We start from the raw sequence: 27538 nt of genomic DNA, 5'->3' as shown, positions 1-27538 counted from the left end.
ACTATGAAATAACACATATGGAATCATGTAGTAACCAAAAAAGTGGCACTCTCTCAACCAACTTCATATGGAATGTTTTTCCAATAGTCTTGAAGGAGTTCCCAAATATGCTGAGCACTTGTTGGCAATGTTGGGTCATTGTCCTGTTGAAAAACAAATGATAGACCCACTAAGCGCAAACCAGATGGGATGGCGTATGACTGCAGAATGCTGTGGTAGCCATGCTTGTTAAGTGTACCTTTTTTTATTTTTTTTATTACAAAAAACACAAGGAAGGGGTAACATTAAAGTATTATAACACAAAGGACAAACAATAAAGCATCAAGACACTATCAAACATGTATCAGTCTTTCCGCAACAGAGCCATCCCTCTGTGTGAGGGTGCGTGTGCATGATAGTGATATAAAATATATGTCATAGTTTCCTTTTTCATGATCACACTCTTGTGAAACCCGAACCCTCGGGTTGCTCAACAATTCGAGACCCATCCCACAGTCCCCCCCCCACCCCGGAAGAATTAAAAAAATAAAAATAATTCCATTCCCCACCCCAAACCCCCCCCAATGCACCAACAACCAAGAGAATGAACTAAAGACAAAAAAGGAAAAGACAGAAGAAAACAGCAAACAACAATGCAAATATATATATTGGTTTAGCTCAGAGCAGTTGTATATATATAGCTGCAACTCCACTCCCACTTGTCTCCAATTCCACATCCCAACCCGCAGCTTCCTCAGACCATCCCATCTATCTCTGCTGTCCACTTCGTGTTTCTTCGCAACACATATCTTTCAACTATGCTATGTTTAAAGTACAATTTCAATCTATCTAATCGAATAGAATCAACAGATTGCGTGTTGAAGATAAATACTTTTACTAAGAGTATTAGTATATTAGTAATTGACTGACCCGGTCTCTCCAGATCTCCTAACAGTACTATTTCTAAGGTCAATTTTAGATCAGCAATTCCTGAACCTGAGACCAGAAACAGGCTACCTGAGGGCAATACCAAAATAAATTGTCTATTGATTCTGTATCCTCACAACAAAATCTGCAGAGCTTCGATGATTTTATGCCCCAAATATTCAACATTTTGTTGGTGGCAAGAATTCTATATAATAATTTTAGCTGAAAAGCTCGAAGTCTTGAATCTTGCGTTGTTTTATATATCAACTCATACACCCTGTACCATGGAATCGGTACATAAAAAATGTTGCAATCTGTATGGCACAGTTGTCAACATCCTGGTCCTCAAATGAAACTGGTATATTTTCCTATTTATGCTATTTTTATTCCTCCGCCAGTTTTGATCCTTTATATTGGGCAGACAGACCATTTCCCTACCTCCTCCCGCTGCCACCCGCCTCCTCCATTTTTGGGGTAATGCTGTAATCAATTGGTTGTACTCTTGGATTGAGCAGACCTTCCCGTACAATTCTGATAACTCCATGAAGAACATAACTCTACCATTACAATTTACAATATCATTTAAGAACAAAATACCCTTTTCAAACATCTTTCCCATAAATACAGGTATTTTATCAACTAGCACATTTGAGTTGTTGTAGTTGTAATATTTGTTCTATCTTTTCAGGGGGATGAAATTGAAATTGTAGCCAGATCTGCAATGCTTGTTTGAAAAAGACAGATACTTTGAAAAAAGTATAATGTTCAATTAATCGAAAATGAGACATTGCAATCTGCACAAAGGCAAAAGGCCATTTTTAAACAATGCTTTTCTTATTTATCTACTTGAGAACCATTTAGAACCATTTAGGGTTCAAATAAAACTTTTGAATGAGTGAAGCTTTTAGAGAGAGGTTTAGTGCTTTTATATTAAAAAATTTCAACCCACCCAACTCATATTCATTATATAGATAGGCTCATTTTATTTTGTCTGGTTTAGCGTCCCAGATAAAGCAAAACATGTTTTGCTCATATGATTTGAAAAACGAATCATCAGGAGTAGGCAGCGTGATAAGTAAGTGAGTAAACTGAGCTATGACTAAGGAGTTAATCAGGGCAATTTTTCCATAAATAGACAGGTGTTTACCTCTCCATGGTTGCAGGATCTTGTCTATTTTTACAAGTTTTCTATTGAAATTCATTGTGGAGAGCTTATTTAAATCTTTTGTGATATGAATACCGAGTATGCCTACTTCACCATCAGCCCATTTTATAGGTTAGCTGCAAGGTAATGTAAAAGTTGTACTTTTAAGGATCCAAAACGGAATATTGTACACTTATCATAATTAGGTTTCAGTCCAGAGAGTAGAGAAAAGTTATTTAGATCTTTAATGAGACATTGCAGGGATCAAGCTTGCGGATTTAACATAAAACTTGAGTCATCAGCATACATGGACACCTTTGTTTTTAAGCCTTGGATTTCTAATCCTCTAATGTTGTTATTGGATCTGACTTTAATAGCTAGCATTTCGATGGCCATAACGAATAGATACCCTTGTTTAACTCCTTTTGACAATTCAAAACTCTCTGAGAAGTAGCCGTTATTTACTATTTTACACCTGGGGTTGCTAAACATTATTTTTACCCATTTTATAAGAGAATTACTGAAATTAAAAAAATCCAGGCATTTATAAATAAAATTCAGTCTTACATTATCAAATGCCTTTTCAAAATCCGCTATAAATACCATTCCTGGCTTCTTATATGTTTCATGATGTTCTATTATTTCTAGTAGTTGTCGTATATTATCTCCAATGTATCGTCTATGTAAAAAACCTGTCTGATCAGGATTAACAATACCTGGTAAAACCCTTTTCATTCTGAGTGCTATGCATTTTGCTAGTATTTTGCATCACAACATTGAAGTTTAAGGGGCCTCCAGTTTTTTAGATAGACCGGGTCTTTATATTTGCCATCTGGGTTGTCATAATTGTTGCCGTGTTGAATTGACCAAAACGCAGGCGGAATGTGGATACTCATCTTTTTAATATTTTAGAGCAAAGTATACACAGAAAATAATAAACACGAACGACTCCAGGCAGGCTAACAGGCTCCTTCCAAAATCCTAGCAGTGTTAACACAACCACCCACAAACCCAAGTGACAAACATACTCCTAAATATATGACTCCCAATCAGGAACAACGATAACCAGCTGTCCCTGATCGGGAGCCACACAGACCAACATAGAAACACAACACCCAGAACAAACATACACAGACATCTTCTGCCACGTCCTGACCAAAATACTACACAACTACACCCTCTGCTGGTCAGGATATGACATGGGTCTTGTTTTAATAATAGAGAAATCAGACCTTCCTGCTGAGTACCTGACAGACTACCATTTCTATAGGAGTAGTTAATAAAACAATCTAACAATGGAGCTTTTAGTATATCAAAAAATACTTGATATACCTCTACCAGTATGCCATCAAGCCCTGGGGATTTTCCAGACTGAAAAGATTTAATAGCCTCAAAAAGTTCTTCCTCTGTAATTTGGCCTTCACACTGATCTTTCTGTATATTTGTTAATTTTCCATTTTTTAAATTATTTGGAAAGAATTCCTTACCGTAGTCTTCATTCAGTGGGAGAGGATGAGATGGAAAAGAGAACATCTGCCTAAAATAATTAGCTTCCTCTTTTAAAATATCCTTCGGAGAATCATAGATTACTGCGTCTTCAGTAACGAGTTTCTGCAAATTCTTTTTGTTAGAGTTCCTGTATTGGAGATTCAGGAAGAATTTTGTGCATTTTCTCCATATTCCATCCAGTTTGCTTTATTTTTGTAATAGATTACATTAGATCGTTCTTGAATAACTTCCTCGAGTTCTTTTTGTTTTTCCTGTAACTTATTTTGTATCTCTGTAGTATCGTTTTTATTGCTATCTACCTGTACTATTAGTTCATGGATTTCCCTTGTTAGTCTTGTTTCTTTAGCCAGAGACTGCTTTTTTATTATTGATGAATATTGAGTTGAATGACCGCTGAAGGTACATTTAAAGGTATCCCAAACAATAAGGGGATATGCTGAACCTATATTATACTTGAAAAATTCACTTATCAATTATTTTGTCTTAGTTCAAATAAGTTGTCCTCAAGTAAACTTTGATTAAATTTCCAATATCCCCGTCCACATGGAAAATCTATAAGAGTTATGTGAATGACAATTAGATGATGATCTGATCACATTCTGTCTCCTATTAAAACTTTTTTAACCTTTGATGCAAGAGAGAGACAAGAAAGTAGTCTTGACGACTAGCTTGATTAAGTCTCCTCCATGTATATCTCACTAGGTCGGGGTTTTTTAGTCTCCAAATATCCACTATTTCTAATGTGTCCATAATATTTGTGATTACCTTAAAAACTTCTTATGGATTGTGGCAGTATTGAGTAGCTTGGATGACTGACGTGCCCAGAGTAAACTGCCTGCTACTCACTCACAGAAACTAAGATATGCATGTTATTAGTAGATTTGGATAGAAAACACTCTGAAGTTTCTAAAACTGTTTGAATGATGTCTGTGAGTATAACAGAGCTCATATGGCAGGGAAAAATCTGAGAAAAAATCCAAACAGGATCTGTAGGACTTCAATTAATTCCCTATTCAAACTACAGTGTCTGTGGGGTCATGTTGCACTTCCTAAGGCTTCCACTAGATGTCAACAGTCTTTAGAACCTTGTTTGAGGCTTCTACTGTGATGTGGGAATGAATAAGAGCTACTGGAGTCAGAACACTGCCAGCAGGGCATGAGCCTCAGGCATGTGTGCTCACGTGAGAGGTACCTCAGTTCCATAGCATTTTTTGAAGACAAAGGATTTCTCCGGTTGAAACTTTATTGTGGATTTACGATAAAAAGATCCTAAAGATTGATTCTATACATCGTTTGACATGTTTCTACGAACTGTAATGGACATTTTTGAGTTTTCGTCTGACCTGCGTGTCCTGAATTTGGATTTGTGAACTGAAGGCGTGAACAAAAAGGAGGTATTTGGACATAAGGGATGGACTTTATCGAACAAAACAAACATTTATTGTCGACCTGGGATACCTGGGAGTGCATTCCGATTAAGATCATCAAAGGTAAGTGAATATTTATAATGCTATTTCTGACTATTGTTGACTCCAACATGGCGGATATATTGCTTGGCATGTCTTTGTGTCTGAGCGCCGTACTCAGATTATTGCTTTTTCGGTAAAGCTTTTTTGAAATCTGACACAGCGGTTGCATTAAGGAGAAGTTCATCTAAAGTTCCATGTATAACACTTGTATTTTCATGAACATTTATGATGAGTATTTCTGTAAATTGATGTGGTTCTCTGCAAAATCACTGGATATTTTGGAGGCAAAAGATTACTGAACATAAAGCGCCAATGTAAACTGAGATTTTTGGATATAAATATGAACTTTATCGAACAAAACATACATGTATTGTGTAACATGAAGTCATATGAGTGTCATCTGATGAAGAACATCAAAGGTTAGTGATTCATTTTCTCTCTATTTCTGCTTTTTGTGACTCCTCTCTTTGGCTGGAAAATGGCTGTGTTTTTGTGTGTTTAGGCGCTGACCTAACATAATCATATGTTTTGCTTTCGCCGTAAAGCCTTTTTGAAATCAGACACTGTGGCTGGATTAACAAGATGTAAAGCTTTAAAATGGTGTATAATACTTGTATGTTTGAGGTATTTTAATTATGAGATTTTGTTGTTTTGAATTTGCCGCCCTGCACTTTCACTGGCTGTCGTCATATCGATCCCGCTAACGGGATTCAAGCCATAAGAAGTTTTTAAGGGCACGGTGATGATAATTTGTAGAGTGATTACCTTTACGGTCCATTGAGGTACTTAACACTGTGTTATAGTCTCCTACCATAATGATTAGATCATTTGTTGCCTGTAAGTTCAATAAATTGGTATAAATGTTTTCGAAGAAGTGTGGATCATCCTGATTTGGACCATATAGATTCATGAGACAAATCTCTTTTTCGTCCACTTTTATATTCAAAAGGATCCACCTTCCTTGCGATTCATTCCTGATTATTTGCAAATTCAGATTGAAATTGTTGTTAATTAATATCATCACACCCTTTGAGTTCCTTTGTCCATGACAGAAAATTATTTCACCACCCCATTCCTTTTTCCATGCAACTTCATCTAAGGATGTAGAGTGAGTTTCCTGTAAACAGTATATGTTATATTCCTTTTCTTTTAGCCATGTAAAGACTGATCTTCTTTTTTATAATCTGCCAAAACGTTACAATTATAACTAGCTATACTTATACTTATTTCCCTTACCATAACTAGATACTTTTCTCAGGCTAAATTGACCATAATTAGTGCTTGTAAAGTTACTGCCACCAGAGGTACTATGAAAGTCAAAACTAAAGCTTTCAAATGTCTGATATTTAGAATTCAAGAAATAGGTTCTAGCAATATTTTTTTTATTCCCTTGCCTGTTTTCCTGTGAGCCAATGCCACAGATGTTAGAAAATTGAGACAAATTATGTGTGTAACAAATCTGAGTAGGTTGATGTGTATGATAGTGGATATGATATAATGAGAGTGTGTATGATGTCTGTATAAGAGTAAGACTATAATGTGTGATGTCCAAATAAATAATAACTCTGCCAATTTGCATGTTTGAGTGTCTATGTGTGTAACATGTAGTGAGTATAGCCTTGATATTCATAATTGTAATCCATATCGTACCACCATCATAGTTGCATCATAATTACCTTTAATATAATTGAAAAACACATCCCAGCATTTCCATAGCAATTGACATTTCACATGATCGTGAAAGAGACCTTGCATTACTCTAGAGACGGCTTCACTACAGTACAAATGTATTCCGTACAATATGTTATTATTCCCCAATGCCCCTATTTTGATATATGTTAAGTGTACCTCGAATTCTAAATAAATCACTGACAGTGTCACCAGCAAAGCACCCCCACACCATCACACCTCCTCCTCAATGCTCCACTGTGGGAACCACACATGCGGAGATCATCCGTTCACCTACTCTGCATCTCACAAACACACAGAAGTTGGAACCAAAAATCTGAAATTTGGACTCATCAGACCAAAGATTTACACCAGTCTAATGTCCATTGCTCGTGTTTCTTGGCCCAAGGAAGTCTCTTCTTATTATAGGTATCCTTTAGTAGTGGTTTCTTTGCAGAAATTCGACCATGAAGGCCTGATTCACACAGTCTCATCTGAACAGTTGATGCTTGAACTCCGTGAAGCATTTCTTTGGGCTGCAATTTCTGAGGTACAGTTAGCTCTAATGAACGTATCCTCTGCAGCAGAGGTAACTCTGGGTCTTCTTTTCCCGTGGCGGTCCTCATGAGAGCCAGTTTCATCATAGCGCTTGATGGTTTTTGCGACTACACTTGAATAAACTTTCAAAGTTCTTGAAATTTTCTGTGTTGACTGACCTTCAAGTAATGATTCACTGCCATAATATTGACTTGGTCTTTTACCACCGCTATCTTGTCACAACACAACTGATTGGCTCAAAGGCATTAAGAACGAAAGAAATTCCACAAATTAACTTTTAACAAGGCACACCTGTTCATTGAAATGCATTCCAGGTGACTACCTCATGGTTGACAGAATGCCACGACTGTGCAAAGCTGTCATCAAGGAAAAGTGTGGCTACTTTGAAGAATCTCCAATATAAAATATATTTTGATTTGTTTAACACTTTTTTGGTTACTACTTGATTCCATATGTGTTATTTCATAGTTTTGATGTCTTCACTACTATTCTACAATGTAGAAAATAATACAAATAAAGAAAAACCCTGGAATGAGTAGGTGTGTCCAAACTTTTGACTGGTACTGTACATATGAAATGTGTAAAACAGTATGTGCACGTTATTATTATTTGTGGAGAGTCTGTATTCAGTTTATACTAAGTGACTAATATCCTTGAGATCTGGTTAAATATATTACAAGTATCATACATATATAAATAACCGCATGTGCACTTTGTTAGACCATTTAAAGTAATAACAGAAGGATTCGGGGTCAATCCAAAGTTCTGCCAACTTGGTGACACAAACTATGTGCATTTTCAATCAGAATGGAGCATTAAGAGGGTTTTACCACTAAAGAAGTGTGCCACTGCATTTTACATCATGCCCATGGCCATTGGCACACTGAAATGGAATCACTGCCTCCCATTAGCTGGAATAGCCATTAAACCAGCAGCCAACTCTTTCAACTGTGACATGGTAAGTTCCACTACTCTTATTCAAACTAAGTTGTGGAACTTGGATCTGAAGTAGTAGTGAACAATCCTGAAAATAGCTGTTCAAGTGGAATCTCTGTAACAGATATTGTGGTGAGGAGTCATTTGGTGGATTGCAGAGTGGATATCCTGCATTGTGCTGAATAGCTGTTTGGGGTGAAACAGCCCGTGGACATTGATCAAGGCCGTGCAACGCTGCCAGAATGCTGCAGTATCCCTCAACGAATGCCCCCATGAAGGGAAAGAGGGACAAAAACGAACCCCTAATTCTAGGCTTCTCTCTCACACACATCCGGGTACATTGTTTTCCATAAAAGTATGTGTGACTAGTGGCTGGATATCATAGTTATGGCATGAGTATTACTTTCAAGCTGGAAAGGGCCCAGAGACAACCCTGTTGGGCCTCTATCTTCATTCCATTCCATGACTTGACTAGCTTGTATCGTTACTTCCACTGAGGTTCTAGTTGTAGGGACAATTTTTTTGTGAATAGAGACCATGGCTGTTTTTATACAACAAAAAAGCTCTCTCTCTGTTATTTATCCCTCTCTCCCACTCTCAACCAAATACACTGTTTTGGTCACCTGGTGCCTGTCTGTTCATTGTTAGAGGAGCACCCAATAGAAGATGCCAAAGCCGTAAACCAGTAATTAACTTCCTCCTCGGGTCTCTTTCTCTGGTAACCCTGGCTTTGCTAATATTCTGAATTGGGGAATTTCCATCTCGCTCCATGCACTGACTTTGTGTCGGCCCATTTCACTTGACATATTCACTTTACTGATAGTGTCATGTGTAAAGACATATGTGACTCAGCACCTGGATTCGGTCTTATGTAGCAACATTTGAAATTGTGTTTTTTACATTGGATAAAAGTAGAGACTCAGAGCTACAAAATGGGTATACCATACACATACACTGCATTTGAGGAACAATGGGAAAGTAATTCTGCTTTGTAAGTTGATGAACTTGTAAACTGCCTTTTGAGAAAATGGCCTTTGAATGATTTGGTATCTAGTGAAGAGCTCTTCTTTGTCTACACCCATTCAGCATCATTCACACCATCTTAAGCTTTAGCCCCACCCATCCAACATGCCTCAGAATGTTTTATTTGACTTGAGATAATTGATTAAGGGGAACCCTTCATGGATTTATTAGGTATATTATAACCCTGGCTTTGCTAATATCAATTATCTCACATAAAATAAAACCTTCTGAGGCATGTTGGATGGGGGTTGAAGAAATGCTACATCAAAAGTCAATTTCTTGGCAAATAAATTGTATTTCTTCCTCAATTTAGTACCATCTTTTCAAGCATACAACGTGTATCTAACATAGACTTTCTTTAACCTCTCCAGGGAGAAAAGCACCTACAAGTCAATCTAATGAGAGGAATACTCCTGAAAATAATAAGGAGTCTCCTGAAAATAATAAAACCAAATTAGATTTTTCTGTGGGAGCCAAGTTAGTTACATGGCCTATTTTCCAATGTTTTTTAAAGATAATCTCAAGAACTCTTCTATTTGTTATCTCTTCTATAAGTATTCACCTCATACAGTACAATATACTGTCCTTAGATGGTCCTATACCCTGGAGCGATCAGAGCGGACATAGCTATTGGAGACCTGACCTTGATCTGTCAGACAGCGATGACTGCAGAATCTCAAGCACTTCATAAATCTCCATTATTCACCAGTCAGGGTCCTATAAGTCACAAAACAACAATTGAAGGTTGATTCAGTGCTATAGTCTAAATGCAAAGTTTAAACACTAGTTCACAAAGCTGTCGTATACTGTATCTGACATTCAATGTTAAGCTCATTAAAGAAAAACATTCAAGGGAGAATTATGTCTATTTATTCCCCTCTCCCTCGCTCTCTCGCACGCTCTCTCTCTTGCGCTCTCTGGTCGTGTTTACACTTGATACTTACATGCGACTTCTGCTATCAGAGTACGAAGATTGCATTGGAAAGATGGGTCTATACGCACAAAAGTTGCTTTGTGGTCTGATTGTGTTCAGATCTAGCTGACCACTTCAGGAGTTGGTCTGGGATGCATTGTTTGCGGATTTCTCCTCAATCTGGACGCAATCAGGCTACCGGAAATGGGAAATGTCATCAGCACTCCTCCCACAAGTCTACAGAAAACTTGTGTTTTGGGACCGAGAGGCACCTTTTCATTATAACGTCAGCGTGAGACAAATGTGTTTGCTGGCCTCATAAAAGCCAGCTAGCTAATATTTAAAAGAAGAAAAAAATGTGTTTGGCTAGAGTTATCTAACCCGCTATCCTGGACTCGAGGCGTCGGGCGAGGGGCCTTCAGTACCTCGTGGAGTGGGAGGTACCTCGTGGAGTTATCTAACACGTTTGCAATCTCTTTAGCGTTGCTTGCTAGCTACAGATGACAGCTGGTTAGTTAGATGCAGTAGTTAGCTACTGCCTCAGTTGTTGTGTTATTATCATCCTTTGTCTATTCCACCATTTGTAGAATACATACAGGAAATGGAATACAGTGTGCGAAAAGGGAACCCGGACACACTGTGAACGTGGAATTCCTTGGAATTCCCTGATCAGAACTCTATGATCAGAACTCTAAAACTGCATGAACTGTCGAGTCTAGACACGGCCTCTCTCTCTCTCGCTATCTCTCTCCCACCTTCTTTGTCATTTGATGTGCTATTTGTCATTTGGTGTGTTATTTCCAGGTTAGTGTAATTCCAATATTAATTTCAAGGTATTTTTTGTTGTTGCAATTTTGAAATGTTTGCTGGCAACACAAGCCATTTGTTAGGGTCCTGTGTGTAGCTGGTGTAGAGAGTCAGGCGCAGGACAGCAGATATGAGTAATCAATGTACTTTACTCAAAAAGACAAATTTACAAAGTAACATCACGAGCCCACAAAGACGGACCAAATTACAAATAAACAATCACTCACAAACACAACATGGGGAACAAAGGGTTAACCTGTTAGGGCTAGGGGGCAGTATTTACACCGCCGGATAAAAAACGTACCCGATTTAATCTGGTTACCACTCCTACCCAGTAACTAGAATATGCATATACTTATTAGATATGGATAGAAAACACCCTAAAGTTTCTAAAACTGTTTGAATGGTGTCTGTGAGTATAACAGAACTCATTTGGCAGGCAAAAACCTGAGAGATTCCTTTACAGGAAGTGGCCTGTCTGACCATTTATTGGCTTTCTTTGTCATCTCTATTCATTACAAAGGATCTCTGCTGTTACGTGACACTTCCTACGGCTCCAATGGGCTCTCAGAGCCCGGGAAAAACCTGAAGGACGTAATTCAAAGCCCTGGCTGAAACACACGAGCGCTTTTGCTAAGTGGTCTATCAGAGGACAAAGGGCTTCATGCTCGTGCACTGTCCGCCCCCGTCTTTCTGTTTTTCCCTCTTTTTACCGAAACGCAGATTCCCGGTCGGAATATTATCGCTTTGTTACGAGCTAAATTGCATAAAAATTGATTTTAAACAGCGGTTGACATGCTTTGAAGTACGGTAATGGAATATTTAGAATTTTTTTGTCACGAAATGCGCCATGCGCTCGACCCTGATTTACCATTGGGATAGTGTCTAGAACGCACGAACAAAACGCCGCTGTTTGGATATACTGATGGATTATTTGGGACCAAACCAACATTTGTTATTGAAGTAGAAGTCCTGGGAGTGCATTCTGACGAAGAACAGGAAAGGTAATAACATTTTTCTTATAGTAAATGTGATTTTGGTGAAGGCTAAACTTGCCGGGTGTCTAAATAGCTAGTCCGTGATGGCTGGGCTATGTACTTAGAATATTGCAAAATGTGCTTCATCCGAAAAGCTATTTTAAAATCGGACATATCGAGTGCATAGAGGAGTTCTGTATCTATAATTCTTAAAATAATTGTTATGCTTTTTGTGAACGTTTATCGTGAGTAATTTAGTAAATTGTTAGTAAATTCATCGGAAGTTTGCGGGGGGTATGCTAGTTCTGAACGTCACATGCTAATGTAAAAAGCTGGTTTTTGATATAAATATGAACTTGATTGAACAAAACATGCATGTATTGTATAACATAATGTCCTAGGTGTGTCATCTGATGAAGATCATCAAAGGTTAGTGCTGCATTTAGCTGTCTTCTGGGTTTTTGTGACATTATATGCTAGCTTGAAAAATGGGTGTCTGATTATTTCTGGCTGGGTACTCTGCTGACATAATCTAATGTTTTGCTTTCGTTGTAAAGCCTTTTTGAAATCGGACAGTGTGGTTAGATTAACGAGAGTCTTGTCTTTAAATAGCTGTAAAATAGTCATATGTTTGAGAAATTGAAGTAAAAGCATTTCTAAGGGATTTGAAAATTGCGCCACAGGATTCAACTGGCTGTTGAGTGGGTGGGACGCAAGCGAACAAATGGAAAATGAAAAGTGGATCGGCGGTGGCTAGAAAGCCGGTGATGTCGGGCGACCCCTGGACGCCTCGAGTCCAGGATGGCTCGAACAGCATACACCGGGGCCCCCTCGATGTCCAGAGGGGGCGGAGGAACCTCTAACACCTCAGCTTCCTGGAGTGGACCAGCCACCACCGGCCTGAGGCGAGACACATAGAACGAGGGATTAATACGATAATCTGGGGGAAGCTGTAACCTGTAGCATTCCTCGTTCAGTCTCCTCAGGGCTTTAAATGGCCCCACAAACTGTGGACCCAGCTTCCGGCAGGGCAGGCGGAGGGGCAGGTTTCGGGTCGAGAGCCAGACCCGGTCCCCCGGTGCGAACACTGGGGCCTCGCTGCGGTGGCGGTCGGCGCTCGGCTTTTTGCCGCCTCACAGCCCGTTGTAGGTGCACATGGGCGGCGTCCCAGGTCTTCTCCGAGCACTTAAACCATTCGTCCACCGCAGGAGATTCGATCTGGCTCTGATGGAAAGCTGCCAGAACCGGCTGATACCCCAGTATGCACTGGAAAGGAGAGAGGTTAGTGGAGGAGTGGCGGAGTGAGTTTTGGGCCATCTCTGCCCAGGGGATGAATGCCACCCACTCCCCCGGCAGGTCCTGGAAATAAAACCTACCCACATCCTGGTCTACTCTCTCCACCTGCCCGTTACTTTCAGGGTGAAAACCTGAGGTGAGGCTGACAGACCCCCAGATGTTCCATGAACGCTCTCCAGACCCTGGATGTGAACTGGGGACCCCGATCAGAAACTATGTCCTCAGGCACCCTGTAGTGCCGGAAGACGTGTGTGAACAGGGCCTCCGCAGTCTGTAGGGCCGTAGGGAGACCGGGCAAAGGGAGGAGATGGCAGGACTTAGAAAACCGATCGACAACGACCAGGATCGTGGTGTTGTCCTGTAAGGGAGGAAGATCTGTCAGGAAGTCCACCGACAGGTGCGACCATGGCCGTTGTGGAACGGGTAGGAGTTGTAATTTCCCTCTGGGCAGGTGCCTGGGAGCCTTGCACTGGGCGCACACCGAGCAGGAGGAAACATAAACCCTCACATCCTTGGCCAAGGTGGGCCACCAGTACTTCCCACTAAGGCAACGCACCATCCGACCGATGCCAGGATGACCAGAGGAGGGTGACGTATGGGCCCAATAGATCAAACGGTCGCAGACAGCAGACGGAACGTACAGGCGCCCAGCTGGACACTGGGGGGGGAGTGGGCTCTGTGCGTAACGCCCGCTCGATGTCCGCGTCCAGCTCCCACACCACCGGTGCCACCAGGCAAGAGGCCGGAAGTAAGGGACTGTGATCCATGGACCGCTCCTCTGTGTCATACATCCGGGACAGTGTGTTTGCCTTGGCGTTCTGGGAACCTGGTCTGTAGGATAGAGTGAAAACAAACGGGTAAAGAACATAGCCCACCTTGCCTGGCGAGGGTTCAGTCTCTTCGCCACCCGGATGTACTCCAGATTGCGGTGGTCAGTCTAGATGAGAAAAGGGTGTTTAACCCCCTCAAGCCAATGTTTCCACGCCTTCAGAGCATTGACAACAGCCAACAGCTCCCGGTCCCCCACATCATAGTTTTGCTCCGCCGGGCTGAGCTTCTTCGAAAAGAAAGCACAGGGGCGGAGCTTTGGTGGCGTGCCTGAGCGCTGAGAGAGCACGGCTCCTATCCCAGCCTCGGACGCGTCCACCTCCAATATGAACGCCAAAGAGGGATCCAGATGAGCCAGCACGGAAGCCGAGGTAAACAGAGCCTTCAGGTGACCAAAAGCCCTGTCCGCCTCAGCCGACCACTACAGTCCCCCCTTCAGCAGTGAGGTAATGGGAGCTGCTACCTGACCAAAGCCCCGGATAAACCTCCGGAAGTAGTTGGCAAACCCTAACCCTAAGTGGTGGGAGTCGGCCAATTATGCATGGCTGAAATGCGGTCACTCTGCATCTCCACCTCTGACATGGAAATGCGGTACCCTAGGAAGGAGACGGACTGTTGGAAGAACAGACATTTCTCAGCCTTGACGTACAGGTCATGCTCCAACAGTCGACCAAGCACCCTGTGCAGCAGGGACACATGCTCGGCGCGTGTAGCGGAGTATATCAGAATGACGTCGATATACACCACTACACCCTGCCTGTGCAGGTCCCGGAAAATCTCGTCAACAAAGGACTGGAAGACTGACGGAGCATTCATCAACCCGTACGGCATGACGAGGTACTCATAGTGCCCTGAGGTGGTAGAGGTTGCCCAGCCGGATGGACAGGTCCACCAGCTGGTCAAATGTGAGGGTGGTGTCTCGGCAGGCCAACTCCCGAAGGATGTCCTCACGCAGACTGCACCGGTAGTGATCGATCAGGGCCCTGTTGTTCCATCCCGCGCTGGTCGGCCAGGGTCCGTAAGTCCAAGGCGAAATTGTGCGCGCTCCTCGTCCCCTGCCTCAGGTGGAACAGACGTTCACCCGCCGCTCGACCATCAGGCGGGTGGTCGAACACTGCCCGAAAGCGGCGGGTGAACTCTGCGTAATGGTCCAACGCCGCGTCTCCCTCACTCCATACGGCGTTGGCCCACTCCAGGGCTTTGCCTGAGAGGCAGGAGACGAGGGCGGACACGCTGTCACGCCCCGAAGGAGCCGGGTGGACGGTAGCCAGGTAGAGCTCCAGCTGGAGTAGAAACCCCTGGCATCCCATCATACTCCCTCGGGAGAGCGAGTCGAATTCCACTGGGACCGGGTGAAGGAGGGGTGGACAGTGGGACCGGCTGTAGTGGGGCTGGTGGAGGTGCTGGAAAACCTCCTCCTCTCTCCCAACGATATATCGTCTGCAGCACACGATCCATGGTGGTGCCCAGACGTTGCAACATGGTCGCGTGCTGCTGAACACGCTCCTCCACTGCAACAGGGAGGGTGTCTGCTCCTGCTGACTCCATTCTTGGTGTGAGTGATTCTGTAAGGGTCCTGTGTATAGCTGGTGTAGGACAGCAGATATGAGTAATCAACATACTTTGCGAGCCCACAAAGAAGGACCGAATTACAAATAAACAATCACTCACAAACACAACATGGGGAACAGAGGCTTAAATATTAAACAAGTAATTGGTTGAGTGAAGCCAGGTGTGTAAGACAAAGAGAGAACAAATGGAAAATGAAAAGTGGATCGGCGGTGGTTAGAAAGCTGGTGACGTCGACTGCCGAATGCCGCCCGAACAAGGAGAGGGACCGACTTAAAACTGATTAAGCTTAACCAGTTAATTAGACATTTGTATTCAATTCCAACAAAATAAATACAAGTTTGAGGAATAGGCAGAAGACGCCACAAGAGTCATCATCATCTGAACCGCGTGATGAGAACGTTCATGAAGGTACGGCAGCCTCGCTCAAATGATTCCTCAAGAACTTTTTGAAGCCGGCTTTTGCTTTATTGCCTCCAGTTACCAACTCTGTTCCCTCCCTGAAGACTAGGGGAGTCAAGTGGAAATCATGCTATCGGCACTAAACACGAGCAGCTAATTACCCAAAACAGAACTCACTCTCTCTCTCTCGCTCTCGTTCTCTGTCTCTCTCTCTGTCACACACACACTCACAGAATACAGACGAGGACAGCTCAAAGACAAAAAAAAGACTTGGAAGGTTCAGAATCTGTGAGTCTAATCTTGATGTCTGGAACAGAGCTCAGTACAACATAATGAGGTACTGTTACGACAACGCCGGAAGATGACTAGGCAAGGCAGACAACCCCACTCCTGTATGATGTAAACAGATGTACAACTACAACAGAGGAACCGCAAGCCCCTTGGGTGCAGTGTGATTTTCTCAGTCGTGAAATCTATCATGGTCGACAGTTGTGCTCCATGCTGCCTCTGCCACAATGGCCCACCCAGCTTTAATTAACTAGCTGAATGATTTGGCTCATTATGCGATTGATACGTTTTGGGAGTTTGGGGATGATAATGATCACCTAGAGAGCAGTGCAGATATTGAAGCGGATAACTTATGTAGATGATAACATGCGTCGATGATAACATATGTAGATGATAACATACGTCGATGATAACATATGTCGATGATAACATATGTCGATGATTGGTCCTGTTGATCAGGACTCAGTTGTTCTGATGTGCTAATGGTGGTCCAGTTACAATACTGCATTGAAACAGGCTTTTCATATGGCTTTTCACACTTCTAAGGTAAAAGCAAACACGGAAACAGCTCAGATACAAATGTTTCATAACACACTTTGGGTGGTGACGGAACAAAGCAAGCAAGGATGACGTTTTTACTTGGACCATTGGCTCAGACTATATTTCCAACCATGACCTTTAACTTGAAGTTACTATCTTAAGTCCAGGATGTGAGCATTGCTGTGTGTTCCATTGTTGTACATGGTTTCCATGGGGATGTCATGTTAGTAATATGTATCTAAAACTGATATCTTGTAACGGAGTGTTTCACAGACTTTCCTATAATGTTTCACCTACTAGCATGGAGACCACCAATACCGAAAGTGGATTTATCACATTTGTTCTTATAATGCAAGTACATTTCTTGACTTTTGAAGAGGTCTGTTAGTACTCAATAGCTGATGATTATGCTTTCAATTTTAAGCAATTTTCATAAGAGGTTCAGAGAAATGGCCTTAGTTGTACATCCTGTAGCAGATGGTTATGTCTAAAGCCTCTTCAGCTGGATTTTGTTGACCAAGATTCAGTCAGTCAGATCTAGGCATACTCCACTGTTACTCGAGGATATACTATGAAACCGTGATTCAGCTATGAACGGCAAACAATAATTGTAATTGGGGGACCATAAAATGAGCTACATGTCTTTGCTCACCGAGGTCTCTATTTTAACAAACCAAATGCAATGGTAAATGTAAGAGCTGGCTATACGGTGTTTCAGAAATATTTTTGCTATTTTTCACAGCCGGAATTATGAGCGCAATAGCGCTCTTTGGAAATGGGGATGATACAAGCTGCATGGAGTATGCACTGCAGGTAGGCCTATGTGAATTTTATGTATAGATTTTTTTTTTTTTGCAACTTTTTACCCCTTTTTTTACCCCCAATTTCGTGAAATCCATTTGGTAGTTACAGTTTTGTCCCATCGTTGCAACTCCCGTCCGAACTCAGGAGAGGCGAAGGTCGAGATCCATGCGTCCTCCGAAACATGACCCTGCCAAGCCACACTGCTTCTTGACACACCGCTCGCTTAACCCGGAAGAACGCCGAAGTCAGCGTGCATGTGCCGGCCCGCCACAATGAGTTCCTAGAGCGCAATGGGACATGGACATCCCGGCCGGCCAAACTCTCCCCTAACCCGGACGACGCTAGGCCAATAGTGCGCCGCCTCATGGGTCTCCCGCTCGCGGCTGGCAGTGACACAGCCTGGGAATTTTAAATAATGCACAAGCATGACGGCAAAAGCCTCACGAGTAGACCATTTAGACATCTTTTATGGATAGGCTACTTGGCTAATGCATGGCCACGATAAAAAAGACACCAGAAGCATTGCTGTTGAACCCGCAATCTCATCTCTCATTACATGATGAGCATACAGTATAGAATAAATCGAGGGGGTTTTACGCACATCCAAAATAATAACAAGAGCTGGCAAAAAATAATGTACAATAGCCTACATAGATAAAAAGAGTATGTTTGCTCATTGTTTTGCTGCTCCCAAACTTGAACTTTTAATAAAGCAGTGGTGATTAAGATTTATTTCAAAAGCGGTCTCACGAGCCAAACCCTTTATCGGTAGTCTTGAATACTTGGCGAATGCATTGGGCAGACAAAAAAAAACCAGTCTTTATTGATAGGAGGGGAGGCTATCTTGTTTTTAATCAAATTAAACAAAATGGGAAAAAACAGTTGGTTATGTTTCTAAATACGAGGTTTACGGGCACATCTCTCTTGTGCCACATGCATATGGGCCCTGTGCGTCACGGCTGGATAGGCTGCACTTCTGTTGCCAAAATCATGCCGAACCAACTGCTTTACCAGCTTTCGGTCTTAAATATCCCCACCAGCGCATACTGAAATTGGCACTTTGGTGCACATTTTTAAGGATACACCTCAGATATTGCCACCTATCCCACCTCAGCCCAAGCGAGTGCATATAAGACAGGTATATGAGCGCTAGGGTTTGTAAATAGAAGAGAGTGCCTGCTTTAACAGGTCACAATTGCAAACGAGCATGCGTTTGACAATTGCGCTGGCTTAAAGGCAGACGAAAATAGCCCTGAGCCCTGAGTGTCTTAAGTGAAGCCACATGTGAAATGATTTCCTGCAGGACAGCGGCTAAAAACAGCTCATTGCATTATTTGGGCTTAAATGTTGCTGTAAGGCATCCTCAAGTGAGAAGAGGAATGAAGTCATCACAGAGCATAATAGCTTTGTGCATTCCTCAGCAAAGGTGAAATTAAATGTCCCCCCTTTCCATTCTGTTTGATCCCCCACATTCAAGAGCCAAATTTGTGGATCATATATTATATTATTAATTTTAGCATTTAATGGAGGCATGAATCTATTTCCACCCAAACTAATGTGCTGTTTTGTACCAGAGAGAGCTGACATTTGCAGCAGACACAATCTATACACATGCAAATGTCCTCATCCTGTCCTCCTTGAGATCCTAATTGTTCACAGCTGTACTCCACTCTTTTGGATAAAACAAGTATTTGCTTATATTAAGGCCAGCTCTGACTCAAGATCATTCACCAAGTGAAAGCATATCATTTAACTATTTCTGGCTCAAAGGAAAACAGATCAATGTCCTCACAACGATAGAATCTCCAGCTAATCTTGTGGATTTGACTGAAGGTCAACATGCCAGCGTTTATAAAAATAAGCGGGCTATGAAGTGACACTCATGAAAGCTCTCGCTAAAGAGGCTCCTCTAACTTTACATATGCGTGGTGGGAAGTCATGATGAGAGAAAACATGAACTAACATTTTTTTTGTACAACAGAGATGTAAACAGTCCATTAGACTGATGTGGCATCTCTACTGGCAACATTTAATTTAGAAGTCAAAGCCAAAACAAAGAAATGTATACAAACTTTATTTTCCTTATGCGTCTCTCTCTCTCTCTCTCTCTCTCTCTCTTTCTGCCTCTTCCTCGCTCTATCAGTCTCTCTCACTTTCAAATGGATACACAGAGGGTGCAGGGAGTGCAGGGAAGATTGAAAGGTGCCCCGTCTGGGACAGAGACCAGGGTGAAGCTCAAAAGAGCGCAGCATGAAGTGGAGGAACAGCTCCAGCTCCGGCATGCTTCTCATTAACATTCCTCGGCATTAAGAACAGAGAGAGGGGGAAAAAAACACACATCATCTGACCTCATTTTATACAACCCAGCCTTCACAGCTCAGCCACAGAGGGCCAAAAAAAAGGGCTTTTCAGCGTAATCTCAAACCAATTCCAATTTATCCTTGAAATTGATTCATTAATAAGATGTTAATGGGTTTCCTTTATCCTTCAGATATGTCATGAGTGGAGATGTGTACACACAAACAAAATCTCCAGGAGCAAGATATCGAATAACTGGTAATCGGACGTTAGCATCATTGCTGGAGTTTGTAATATGACTTAGTAGGCTACAAATTGACTCTTGGTCGTTCCCATGATTCTGATTATGGATGTTACTATGAAATCCATGCAGGTAAGTCTAGTCTACAGTATATCACCGATTTAACGTAACGAAATGTGAGTGGATTATTTTGGTGACTTGTTTATGAAGGATATGCAGGGGGTGTTAAAAACCCTGTCGTACACCATGTCTGTGTTGTGCAACTGTCTGCAGATGTACCAGAAAACAGATGACTTGTCCCTTCCGTCTACCAGGATGTGCATCTTCATTAATGTTCAATCAAAATCCAATTACAGTCGCTATCAGTGCAAATTAAGGCTTTAGCATTAAAATGATACGGCGTGTGGAAAAATTTTCAATCACTGCAGCATTTAATTATCACCCTGTCAGGATCATTTTTCGGGGAAATTATGGCATGCTTGTAGTTTCAACTCGCCTTAGCATTTTCCCCCTGGCCTATTTACACTAAACTCTGTGAAAACATGCACCCCAGTGAGCCTGCTAAACACCTAAATAAATAAATAATGAGAACCAGCCAGCCGACAGACGGACACCCCCCAGTAAGCCGACTTCCCATGGACAACGTGATCAGGAGCCTGTGCCCAGAGAAGCGCTGGTTTCCCGGAGTGTGCTGCTGCTGCTCCTACAGGCACCGTTGTGGTAGGGTTTGGTTGCCTGGCATGGAAAGAGGGGGAAGGATTAGTTGTTTGTAAGTCCATCTCGTATTTACTCCCACCCTACACAGGCAAGGTCAGTGTTAGACGACATGTTGTGACAGCCACTATGGGTGACATCATGAAGTCACATCAGAAGACACTAGGTTACGCTCATCACAGGGGCAGTATCCAGTATCACGAAATGCAGTATTTCGTTTCCGAGTAGTAATGAGTGGGTATTGGATACTGGGATAATTGTGTTGTGGCTGAGGCATTGGTCATGTCTGTCATCACAGCTGAGCTGATTATCACAGGGGACTTCTCATCACATCACCCGCTGGCTGGAGCCCAAATGATGGGCATGAGCCAAGCGGATGAGTAATACTGTTGCCTTGCTTTGGCTATGGGAGCCACTGCATATATATTCCTAATTATTTTCTACACACTAGCCGGACATTGATCTCAAGTGAAGTGGTTATCTTGTTACACAATACAAACATAATCATAACAATATTACCATACCCCTTACTTACTTTCCAATACAATCCATTGGGCATGGATAAAAACACATTTTTCCTCCATCAAAGTAATGCAAGACTTTACTCTGAACATGCATTATTTCCCTGTTGATTCTGTACGGGTCATGTGTGGGTGGGCTGGTGGTGGGATGGTGGCGGGCTGTATCCTGTATTCTGACACTCTTACCCACACTTACCCATCTGACAGACCATGATTGAGTGGCTGCTAAGCGTTCCTTCCACACTCTCGCGAAGCACCCGGAAGCTCTTACAGCAGCTCCATTATTGCTCTATCACTAGCCAGCCTTAATCTTAATGTGAGACAGATGCAACATGGTCCTCTGGAAGGGTAAAGCTAACTTTGACACCGAGGCACTCATTTAATCTGGTTAGCCGTAGTTGACAACAATCATCAAAGTGTCCTTGAAATGAAGCTCTGGGAAGGTGAACTGTCTCGCCTGCTTCTCTTGCTCATTCATCAATTGATGTGTGTGTGTGTGGGGGGGGGGGTGGCTGCAACCTCCTATCTGCTGGTATCCTTATTGTACCACTAACAAAAAGGAATAAACGCATGTTGAAGTGTTTGTTTGTATAGCGTCCATCTTTATCCAAATGCATGCCAGAGTAAGATGGTTTCCTATATCTCCCACACCACCTGGCCAGGCTGGGAGGATTTTTAGCTCGTTTTGTTTGTTTGGTTCCATGGTGTTAAACTGTAAAGAGCATTGGGAGAGGGCATGCAACATAAACAACATTACACCTTACACGCCCCATTTGCTAGTCATGTTGTTATATGCTAATAAACTGAAAGAGTTTCCAGATGGACCCCAAAACATGAGGAGGGCCACAGTGACCAGTTCTTTATTTACAGATCATCCCCCAGCCCTGAAATTCCCACTCAACACAAACATTGGCTCCACTGCACTGGCGATCTAGGGACTTACTATGAAGTCTGAGAGCGGGTGTCTGTGTTTTCCTAGCCTTGGAGAAATGTAAGCAATAGACAAATATTTGGCAAACATGAATACAAATTAAATTATAATATCCTTTACAATGCAGGCAAGTTTGATTACATAAAAGTAAACAAAGACAATGATCAAAACTGTAAGTAAGGCCTGGATTCAATCTGATCTTGGCTGTGGACAATGCGCCATTAAAAGTTAATTTCCGACTGAGCCAACGCGGGAGCATTGCCTTTAAAAGCCGCAATGCCTATAACCCGCGATCAGAATGAAACCCAGGGATGTGTTTAATATACTAAGCTTTTACTATACCGTGTGGTTTAAATCAGTGTCTCCTTAGCGTCCAAACAGTTTTTTTTGCAGCAGCAACTTTAGCAAGGCACTTGATTTAACCCAATCAAAATTGTTTAAGCAAACATTATATCCAAACAACAAAAGTAAATGTCCCAAATTACAGTAAGAAAAAACATGAATGTTGTCTTGTGCTTTCCACCCCCTTGCTGTAAACAGGACAATGTAATCATTTTAGAAAAGACGGTTTCTAGGAGTACTCTAAATAAATATTCTCTGCCATACGGTTCAAAATAAACCTACTGTAAGTACTAAAACAGGACTTTCTGAAAGCACAGAACTAAAAGCTACGTAAACAGATTACTAAAACGCCTGCGTAAATAACATAATGAAAAAAAAACACCCTTTCCAGATTTCTTCCTGGAAATTAGGATCTTGAATAGGTTATGGGAATCTGGGTTCATCATTTTTTTCTCTCTTGATAACAAGAAAAGTAATAAGCTTGAATAAGCTGCTTTATGGCTTGTCTGTCTCTAATATAATGATACTCTCTAGTTTCAATTTGCACTCTGCAATAGTTTAAAGAACATAGTAGTTCATGTGGTCTTTCAAGTTTCACCGTTATATTGACATTGTGACCACAAAAAGCCCACACAGAAGCCTGGAAAGGTCTACGGTATCTATCGACGTAATTGTGTTAGAACAGTGTGTTTACTGTGTGCGTGTGTCTGGCTGGTTTAGGACCTGGGTCTCTTGAATGCCACAAGAACTAGGCATTAGCCTGGGGAGCTAATGCAAGTCTTCAGTTTTCAGGCAAGGTTACTCATCAAGAACATGTGGTTCACTGAACATTTAACATGTGCAAGGCAAGGTGTAGGCAGTACGGAAAAGAGTGTACATAGTTAAAATGTCATTGATTTACTATACAGAAATAATTTTTGGAGGCAATTATTTATGTTTTCAAATTGTTTCACCCATCAGTGATGTGAATATTGTGACGCCAGTACTACAGATTAATAGTTTGATTTGAATGTACACGGAGTGTACAAAACATTAGGAACACCTGCTCTTTCCATGACATAGACTGATCAGGTGAGTGCAGGTGAAAGCTATGATCCCTTATTGATGTCACTTGTTAAATCCACTTCAATCAGTGTAGATGAAGGGGAGGAGACAGGTTAAAGAAGTATTTTTAAGCCTTGAGACAATGTAGACATGCATTGTGTATTTGTGCCATTCAGAGGGTGAATGGGCAAGACAAAAGACGTAAGATGTAAGTGCAACTCAATATTAGGAAGGTGTTCCTAATGTTTTGTGTTCCTAATGTTTTAGTGTTCCTAATGTTTTGTACACTCAGTGTATATTGATAAAATGCTGTCAACAACTTGTCATATTCTGTTGTGTGGCGTAAGATATCTAATATGTTTCTTGATAGCATTCTGCCTGACAGTGACACATTTTTGTTGGAAAATGAAAACAATGGTCATTTTCCAGCAGATGACTTCATTTTAGAGTGGTATCATCTTGCAGCTCATGTAAACCAACGGCTGTTTTGAGAAGTAGAAAAGTATCATAGTTCCCCCTGGCCCCGCAATGGCCGGACAAACCTCAAAGGCTGAGGAGGTTAGAGATACCTCTGGGCCCTGCTGCCACAGTGGATCTAAAAAAAAAACAGGCTAAGATCTACATTTCCAGAAGTTGAAGACTTCCAGATCTCATTTCAAAGATGTGGAGCCCACAGCATGCCTGCTGGGTCTGAGAGCACATGGGAAGGCTCCTCTTTACACTCCCTCCATGAGATATGTGAAGAGGCCAGGATCCTCTTACCTGTCAATCAGCATTGTTTGTAATTGCCGTGCGTCGTGCTTTGCTGAGGTAAACCTCGGAACACTGTAATGGATCGTGATGGTCTGCTAGCAAACAACTTCATGAGAGGAAAACTAACCATGTACATTTGGAAAAAGACAAAACACTCAACCGCATGGAACAAAACAAGCTTCTATATATGGTAGTCCATTTACATTTTATTATGTGCTTGATGGGAAAAACAGAGCCTTCATGCTTGAATTATGGCTTATTGTGTGTGTGTATGCGTGTGTCTTTGCACGTGCATGTGTGCCTTTCTATATCTTATAATGTAGAGAGCTTTTGCAGGAAAAAAAATACTTTTCCAGATTGGCTGTTGGCACTGTGGTTTCTTCTACTGAGCTTGGCTTTGCTCTCTCAGTTAGTTCTGCTTAGGTATTCTCCTCCATGTCTCCTTACCATGTCTCCATCTCACCCAGATCAGATGATGTAGGGCCTATAGATGTTTGGAGTCCCTGATAGCTTTGAGTTCAGCTATTAAATTATCTCTGGAGCCTGAATAGCTCAGAGATAGCAATAAAGAGGGTGGAGGTGGAGGGAATCACAGGGGACCAGGAAGTCATGCTGCCGAGTCCTTTGAAGATTGCCGAGAATCAGGGCCCTTTTCGATAAAGAGATGAAATTGTACGCACAAAATCAGTGGTGTATTTGTACTACGGTGATGCAGTTGCAAGCACGGAATGTGAACGTAACCTGTGGCCTGCACACTTCTATCTCTTACCATGCAAAGCCACACACAATAGGATAATATATGATATTACAATCAGAAGGCTCCACCCACACAAAATAACTTTGTTTGCTCCTCAGGGTCTACTCTTTCAACTGGTTACGGGCACTGTTACACAGACAATGTCCTCGGCTCCCAGTCTGGACGTGTAATCAGAGCCCAGGGAGCTGTGCAGGATCACAGGCGTGCCGGAGCCAAATTGTACTGAGAACTAAATTGTCCACCGCCCACTGTCTGCTGCCTGTGGAGAAGGCCCTGGAGAGTGGCTCAGGCTACTGCCGGAGAGCCTGCCTGAGGCCTAGCTTGACACAGTCAACACACAGATTCGCTTTCTATCCACTGATAATTAAAAGCACTGCTTGCTTGGACTGCAAGCCACTGTTTCATACCAGCATAGTGCAATTCAATCTCCAGTGATGTCAGCACTTTCCCACTTCTGGACTAAATATTTTACAGTATATCTGGGTGGACGAATAGGAACCCAGTGAGCTGTGGGTTACATCTTGTGAAGCATTTAAGACTGATGGCATCCAACCGCCCATGAGTGTATGAGCTTACAGACGCCATAGAGGTGTTGTATAGAGGGGCTGTGTTACCTTTCCTAGGACCTTCACCCATTTGCACACAAATAAACACATCAGATTAAAAGGATGTTGAGTAGAAAGGACTTCCTCAGATAACCTTTGCTATATTCAGTACCTAGCACACTGACTCACAAGGCCGTCAGTCCAACCAATTAATATGAAGATATAAAGAGTGATGTAATGTTTAAAGATAAGATCTCATTTGTATCACTGGATAACTCACTTAAGAACACATTACCTTTCTATCACAAGATGGATTACTGTGAACGGGCTGGCACAGAATGCACTGCAGAGGGAGAGAGGATATAAGCTGATTAGGAAAGAACTCCTTTTCCTGTACACATCATCCAAGATGGATGAAATGGACTGGCCTGCCCGATACCCTTCCCCTCAAATTCGTCTTTCCTGGAATGTTGCTGTGATTGTTCCCGCTGATTGTAACACTTCTGTTCCCGCAGCTCTTTAAAAGGAAACCTGATCGCTCACAGCCAAAGCTTTCTGCCCAATTCTCCACCCTTTTAACTAAGATGTCTGTGTTGATGTGGTGTACAGTATACAGTATAACGTATTCTGCAGCAGTGCACTTACATCACTGAAATTGATCACATCAACTCGCCTCTGAGCAAGGCAAGGTGAAGCCAGTCAGGAAGAGAATGTACTTAGCAATAAACTCAGATTAATGCTTCCTGAATAATTTAGGAAGGCACAGTTTTGCTTCTGTTTTTTTTTTTAATTCTGCTTGGTGAATGGAATAGTACTTCATACAAGAGTGGCAAAACATAAATTGTCTAGCAAAGAAATACATTTAATAAAAATGTGTGCCATATAATAATTTGACACTCAGTCATGTTTTACCTCAAAATCATTTATTGCAATACATTGCTAGCAGAGCATGATTTATTCAGTGAAAAATGTTACGTGAACAAATGAACAGAATATTAACACAAGCTGAACAATGGGAAACTACTGGGATTAGACTTTCAGTAGCTGTTTAAGAAATGTAAGATATAATATATAGAAAATAAGCTTTACCAATAGGATATTTGACTCGCTCATTTAATTTTTGGTAAATGAATAATTGTGGGAAAGTGTGATGGAGCATGAAGGAAGAATGAACAAATTATAAAACCCAAGCAACCCAGTGTTCTATCAATTATATCTTCCTTTATGGGTCAAGGAGACAGAGAATGAGTGAGACAGTGAGCAAGGCCAACAGACATGCCCACAGATGAATCAATTCCTATCACACCATCTTTGACAGACACAGCTGATGTTAGCTTGGGGGCACTTGCTCTGAGGGGTCTTAATCGTCAGCTAGAGACATATGGAAAATCAATACTTTGAAGATGGCGAGACAGCTCTGACCATATTAAGTTCGCTTTCTCAGAGTACAAAAGCAGTCATGAAACGTTACAGGTTTGTGATTGTACAGCCATTTTGTCGTCTGTTACTTTCCCTTGACTTTTTGTTTAGTCACCACCGTGACTGAAACCATTGGATCCATCAAGACCCTCCTCAGGGGTAGATGCTTACATACAGAGAACCAGTCACAGTCTAAACAGCTCCATAGCTCAGACAGAAGAGGGACCATGCCTTCTGATGCAAGTCTTTCAAGCTGCAAATCACGCAACAAGCCAAGGTTCCTGCTGTTGCGTTCTCACTCAGTCCACCTTAAGTCAATCACCTTGAGTCCCCTCA

Source organism: Salmo trutta, chromosome 12 (genome assembly GCF_901001165.1).
Source record: "Salmo trutta chromosome 12, fSalTru1.1, whole genome shotgun sequence".
NCBI classification, from domain to species: Eukaryota; Metazoa; Chordata; class Actinopteri; order Salmoniformes; family Salmonidae; genus Salmo; species Salmo trutta.
The sequence above is the reverse complement of the archived record's forward strand: the minus strand, read 5'-3'. Positions refer to the sequence as shown.